The sequence below is a fragment of the Balaenoptera musculus genome, chromosome 2, assembly GCF_009873245.2.
Source record: "Balaenoptera musculus isolate JJ_BM4_2016_0621 chromosome 2, mBalMus1.pri.v3, whole genome shotgun sequence".
Classification (NCBI taxonomy): domain Eukaryota; kingdom Metazoa; phylum Chordata; class Mammalia; order Artiodactyla; family Balaenopteridae; genus Balaenoptera; species Balaenoptera musculus.
Window position 1 is genome coordinate 99,864,832 of NC_045786.1, and position 6,466 is coordinate 99,871,297.

Below are 6,466 nucleotides of genomic sequence, written 5' to 3' on the forward strand. Positions count from 1 at the left end.
ATCATGATAATTTCATGATTGACTGAGTGTAGTTGAATGGGTAATGTCAGTCTGGATGCTTACTTCTGGGTGCTGGGGGGCACTTCCATTACATGTGTCCTATTCAAAATCTCGAGAGAGGAAGTGTAGAGGAAGGAATAGCAAGGACAAAAAATGGTTCATGGGTTTCAGAGGGAAAAAGAGATGAAATCTATTTGGTAAAAAGCAAAAGCATTGTGAATTAGAACATTGAGATGGTCTTTCCAGGATAAGTAGTGTTTGATAGGTATGGAGAAATGGGAAATCATTCTAGTTGAAGAAATAATAAGCAAATGATCACAACTGGAAAAGGTGTGAGTCATATCTGGGGAATTATAAGTGGACCGAGTTGACTGGAGCAAAGATCTGTACAGGGCAACCTGTTGCCAATATATAACTGCCATTTGATAAATGTTGATCCAAATATTGGAAGATAAAAGCAGTAAGGTAGAGAGACACATACTAACACCTTCAGTGTTAGTTAGGAGTCTTTTAAGTTGAAAATAATTTTTGCTAAAACAAAAAGGGAGGATTTCTGTAAGAATCCAGGGAAGTCTCATCGATTCCAAGTGGGAATACAGTGAGACCTCTGGAGTGGGCCATAGCTAGGGACCTAGAAGGTATCCAGGCTTCCTTTCTCACTATCACTGATCTCTTTTTTGTTCTTTGGCATTCTCTCCCTTATGCTCTTTCTGTAGTAATGCTTTCTCTGCTTCTCAGTCCATGTGGTAGAATATGATTGATGTTATAACTCCTACCACTCTAATTTCCTTTCTAGTAATTGTGGGCTAATTAATTTGTACCAACCTCCTTGAGGAAAAATGATAAAAATATTGAATAAGATTTTACCAAATCTTCGTAAAAGCATCAAAATACTGATATGATAACAAGCAACTAATAGGTCAGAATCTAAAGGAAAGATGCAATCTGAGAGCATTAACCTTTGTAGCTCTTAAGACATTTGCTAATTACTGCAAAATTGGGCTATAGTTTTGGCAGCATCTTTGGGTGGGAGAAAAAAGAGGGACAGATGTCAAGATCCAGCACCCACCAAAAGTGGAAATTCTAGTAAAGCACTCTCCCAAATATTAGGTTGGGACCCCAAAGAGATATTCTCACAAGATAAGGATGAACAAGAAGTTAACCTTCCACTTCCAGTTAATTGTTGTGGAGCTCAGCAGAAATCAGCTAAGCTTAGCAAGAGAAAACAGAAAGGATGAGCTATCAGCTTTTCCTGGTCTTTTCCTGGTGATCACAGGTCTGATTTGGGCTTACATCATCTTGGAGGCCCACATCATCTTGGAGGCCCAGGGAATGTCTGGCCATGAACTTTTTTCAGGGTCCTCTTGGGCTGATAATGGTCCAGGTACATGTGAGAAACAAAAGCCATATATATATTTTTTCCAGGAAGACAGCTTCAACTTGACCTCAAAAATTCACTGCATATAATTTTGCAAAGATATTGAGCAGTACACATTCAAAGATGACCAGTTACACACGGAAACAATGTGACATGAGTACGAATCAACTAAAGCAACAGATAGCATAATACAGAATTATCAGTTATAGATATTAAAAGTTATAATTACTACGTTTAAAGAGATTTTTTTTTGAAGTGGCAGATATCTGCGAGGAATGGGAAATTACAAAATTTGGCTTAGTAGTTTTAAAAAAGAAGCAAATAGAACTTCTAGAATTGAAAATTACAATTTATAATTGCAGTTTACTCAGTGGGTAGCTTTAACAGCTGATTAAACACAGCTGTAGAGAAAATTAGTGGATTATGAGTAAGAACATGTAATCCACAATGCAACTTGGAGAGAAAGAAAGACAGAAAATACAGAAGAGAGATTAAAAGAAATGGAGGACAGGGTGTGAAGGTCTAATATATGTTTAATTCCAGTTTCATGAATGGAGAAAGAAAAACAGAGAAAAACAACGTTTAAAAAGATAATGGCTGAGAATTTTCCAGAACAGAAGAAAGACAGCAATCTATAGATTTAAGAAATCTGTAGTGTTAGTATGTGTCTCTCTACCCAAGAATCTGACACCTTCACCATTGGAAAAGTATGGGATTTCCCTGTGGGATTATTTACTCCTGGTTTACACTTCTAAACTGAAATCTTCCCTGGATGCATCTGATTGGTAGACCTAGGTCACATGCTCGCTCTCAGCTGCCAGGTGGGAAAGCAAGTTTTCTAGGACAGACTTACTTATAATGTGAAATTACAAAAAGTAAGGAAAATGTTTAAAAAATGTTGGACACTCACTAGTATGACAAACACCTGCAACAGGGCTATTCAGAAAGCTCATGTTCAGATGTCTGCTGTTTTTTCTCTGTACTCTCTTCTTTCAAGAACACATAATTCTTAGAGGCTCTGACTCAATAAATGACTTATGTAATTTGATCTAACCTTGACCTATCAATCTACAGAACTCTAGATAGAAGAGTATTCTGGCTATCATAAACTCCTATATCCTCCAACCACACCTCAGATTCAGCCTACCTAAATCTGAGCACTTCTCACCCCTCTGCCTTCTCAAGATACCCATCTCTCCCTTAGATTCTTTTTCAGTATCGTCTTGTTTCTTCAAGGTATGATATTTGAGAATCCTCCCTGACTCTTTCCTCTTTGTTGTCTCATTTCTTCTCATTCATATCTAACTTCAGCAGAATCTCCCTTGCCTGTGTCTCTCTCATTCATTCCTTCCTTTCCAGTCTCATAACTATTACTCTCCTGCATTTTATGTTTGAGGATCTGCACCATGGCCCATCTCTGGTGTCCCCTTGACTCTGATTTCTCTTTCCTTCAATTCATTCTGCATCTCCAAGCCTTGTGAGTTTCCATGTTCAATTTTTTAAAAGGTGTAACTTCATTCCAGAAATTTCACAGCCTCCTGCTAACTTGTCTTACATTCCCTCACTTCCACCAGGGCCGGCATCTGCCCCAGCGTCTGCCTTGGCCCTTTAAATGCCTAGGTCTTTCTCTCCAACTTTGCTCATAAATTTTTCTCTACCAGGGATCACTCCGCCCCCAAACTTGTTTGTCTTAACCTTTCTTCAAAGCGCAGCTCAAGTCCCATCCCCTCCTGCAGGCTTGCCTCTGTGATGGCTCACTCTGCAGGTTTGTGAACCTTGACCCTGTCCACCGCCCCTCACACCCAGCACAGCTACTTTTCGTTGTTCTCTTTCATGAAAACTAACTTTCTTTAATACCACAAGACTATGCCAGTGACTTCAAAGTAAAGACCATATCTGGATGCCTCGTTCCTAAGTGCAGAGCCTAGCACAGAATTGGAGCTCAGTGTTTATTGAATGAAGGGAAGAATTAAACAGAGAATTAACGAATGCCTGCTCTGGCGCTGAGACTCGAGCTGTAAAGAGGTCCCTAGTCTAACGAACTTGAGGCAGGCGGTTGCCGGTCGGTGGATATCCAAATCAAGGAGAAAACCAAGTGCGGATGTCTGGGTTTCATGTGAGAGATCTTAATTTTCACAATCTGCAGAGGGCAGAGGGGAAGGAAGCTTTCACTACATCAGACTGTGTTGGGTTGGGCAGATTTCTGCAATTTAAAATAGTGGTAGTTCCTGTCACCGCCCCGCATATTGCTCTGTCCCCAGCAAGAGTCTACCCACTGAGTTCCAGTAGTTGGGAAATAGGTCGAAACGACGTTCAGGTTTTGGTCGCCCGGTACCTACAGACACTCTAATAAAGGCCCAGCAGGGAGAGAAAGCCCTTGCATGTGAAGGCCCTATAGCTCAGGGGTTAGAGCACTGGTCTAATAAACACTCTAATAAAGACACTCTAATAAAGGCCCAGCAGGGAGAGAAAGCCCTTGCATGTGAAGGCCCTATAGCTCAGGGGTTAGAGCACTGGTCTTGTAAACCAGGGGTCGCGAGTTCAAATCTCGCTGGGGCCTCGTCTGTACTTATTATTTTCAAATCTTCCTCACCAGCCATCCACCTCTCTCTCGTAACTTTAACCCCTGCGAAAATTCCGCTCGTATCTTCTCGCCAGTGTCCAGAGGTGCCAAATAAACACCCAAGCGGAACCGCTTCCTCTCAGTTTCCAGTACTAGTGCGCAAGTGCTGCTTCGCTGCCTAGATTGTGGCTGAGTCCATTACAAACTGCGGGGAGGGCTGCCAGCCTCCGCGGACGCCTTGGCTGTGCGGACCCGCAGCAAGAGCCCTGAGGGCGGCCGGAGCCGGAGCGGGGCTTAAGGGCGGTGGGGAAAGAGATGGGATCGAGCCCTCAGCACCCGCTCTGGGCAGATTTAGAGCCCAGAGCAAGGTCCCCTCCCCACAGGGGAAGAGCCGGCGTCAGCTGTCCAGATTTGGGGGTCCGACAAGTTTACATGTTTCAGTGGATTTTCGAACATTTAAGTATCTCAGCGGGAAAATTAGCGTCGGGACTTGGGTCACTAAATTTGTTATTGACTCAAAGAAACTGTGGCTTCCTCTTTGAAAAACCTTAAAAGTTTCTCCAAGTCAATCCTCATAGCAACATTGGGTTTAGCCATATGTATTATATACCACAGCCTCTCCCTCCCCTACTCTGTGGACGTGTAAGCGGAAGAGAGAAGCAGCTCGCATGTACAAACGCTCCTGGATTTGGAGGCGAGCGCAGGAAGTGTGGAAAAGAAAGGCCCAGGCCAGAGCTCCGAGGCCCGCCCTTCTCCCTGGCTCGCAGTTACGCGATCAGAATTGTATGTTCCACCACCTCAGCCCTTAGTTCTCCGATGCCCGGGTGTCCGCTCCCACTTTAGACACACATCATGCCAGGGAGGTCCCGGGCAGCGCACTACGTGAAGAGAACAGCCCGGGGGCGAGCAGATCGCCACGGGCCGGGGCGGCCTCGGGATGCACAGGCTCTAGGTGCGCCGGTGAAGAGCCCACTGGTTGGTCCTGCTTGGAAGCCCGTACCTGAAGCAAGAGAATCCAGCTCTAGAGCGGCTGTCCGCAGAACCGCGGATGTAGGACTTTCTCCTAAGCTGGCTGCTACGTGGTGTCCATGCACCGGCAACTAGTGGGCCGTTATACACGAACCTCTGCTTATTAATGTCCTCAATATAGAAGAGTAGGCACACTTTCTCCGTTCTTCCTTCGATAGCTCAGCTGGTAGAGCGGAGGACTGTAGTACATAACAATATAGTCATCCTTAGGTCGCTGGTTCGATTCCGGCTCGAAGGAAGGGTTGGAATTTTGAGGGTTGCAACCACCCAGCGAGCGAGTCGTTGCTTTCCTGTTTCTTACGTCGTTTTCCCTCTTCTAGAGTCATTTTCTCCAGACCTTACCCCGTCCCAAAGATAAACTCAGCCTGGTTGTATGAACTTCGAGAATCACCTCTTGAAAAGTTGGACTTGTTGGGCACGGTTCTCAGTAAAAAAGGGAGTGTGCACTAACTCTTCCAACCAACTAAGGAAGTTCTGGGTTTGATGTTCTAGCTGAGCTTAGGTTGCTGCCTGAGGTCCAAAGTTTGGAGATCCAAGACCGCTCGTTGGTACAGAATATATATATATATATATATCCTGCGGCCCTTGGGACTCTAATTTGCGGGACAAACCCCTGAGACCTTCATTCACTCTATACACATACATCCACTCAGGGGGAGGCCCTTTTAATTTATTCAGCTGTTTATAGATTTTTATAGTTCCACAAAAAACATTTTGAGCTGGAGCAGGAAGGAGGAACAGGATTTGACGTGAATTGGGATGAGACTGGGAGAGAGAATTCCAGACTGAGGAAACAATTTAAGCAGAGGCGGAGAGATGGAACATTTGATTCTCATTCTGGGAAACTGCAGGGGTCTGGACTTTACGAACACGCCCCAGACTGGTTCACCTCCAACAGATCAAAATACTGGCTCCCCGTATGTTGATGCCCATCAGTCCTGCCTCTAGGATTTTTAACTCGCGCGAAGCAGTAGCAGCCCGGCAGATACACATCCTGTGCGTCTGTCCTGGGGCTCAGGACCCTACAGTGTTGCAATCGACCCCAGCTCGGGCCCTCAGGCTCCAACTCGGTTCTCTCCAGGCTCCCTCCAGGCTGGAGCTCAAGGCTAGTCTCCTCCCGGCGGGGCTTGCGGGAGCACAGACAGGTGGCCTGACGTCTGAAAAGCTGCCTCTTCTCACCCCATCCGGCGTCTGGAGGCGTCCAGGACAAGGATCGAGGAGAATTAGCGAGGCTGGAGTCAGACGTGAGACTTCTTGAAGACGGAAGAGCTAAGCAAAGCGAAAGGTAAATGTCGCAACAGAAGATAAAACTCCAGAGCAGCCTGGCAGCCAATTGCTGACGGAGAAGTAACATTCAAAGAAAAAGTACACAAGCACTAGTGATTGTGGCTCGTTGGTCTAGGGGTATGATTCTCGCTTTGGGTGCGAGAGGTCCCGGGTTCAAATCCCGGACGAGCCCACACAGCTAACACTTTTTTCCCTCTACCTTTGCTAAC

The 6,466-nt window shown here is 45.3% G+C and overlaps 3 non-coding genes across 3 annotated transcripts; all 3 read left to right on the forward strand.

The window, feature by feature from the left end:
* The first annotated feature begins 3,865 nt into the window (after positions 1 to 3,865).
* Positions 3,866 to 3,938, forward strand: TRNAT-UGU. Its single transcript has one exon. It is a non-coding gene; the product is annotated as a tRNA-Thr (tRNA).
* A 1,180-nt stretch (positions 3,939 to 5,118) lies between these two features.
* TRNAY-GUA lies at positions 5,119 to 5,208 on the forward strand. Its single transcript is given in 2 exon segments — positions 5,119 to 5,155; positions 5,173 to 5,208. It is a non-coding gene; the product is annotated as a tRNA-Tyr (tRNA).
* A 1,149-nt stretch (positions 5,209 to 6,357) lies between these two features.
* TRNAP-UGG lies at positions 6,358 to 6,429 on the forward strand. The gene has a single exon. It is a non-coding gene; the product is annotated as a tRNA-Pro (tRNA).
* Positions 6,430 to 6,466: the final 37 nt, after the last annotated feature.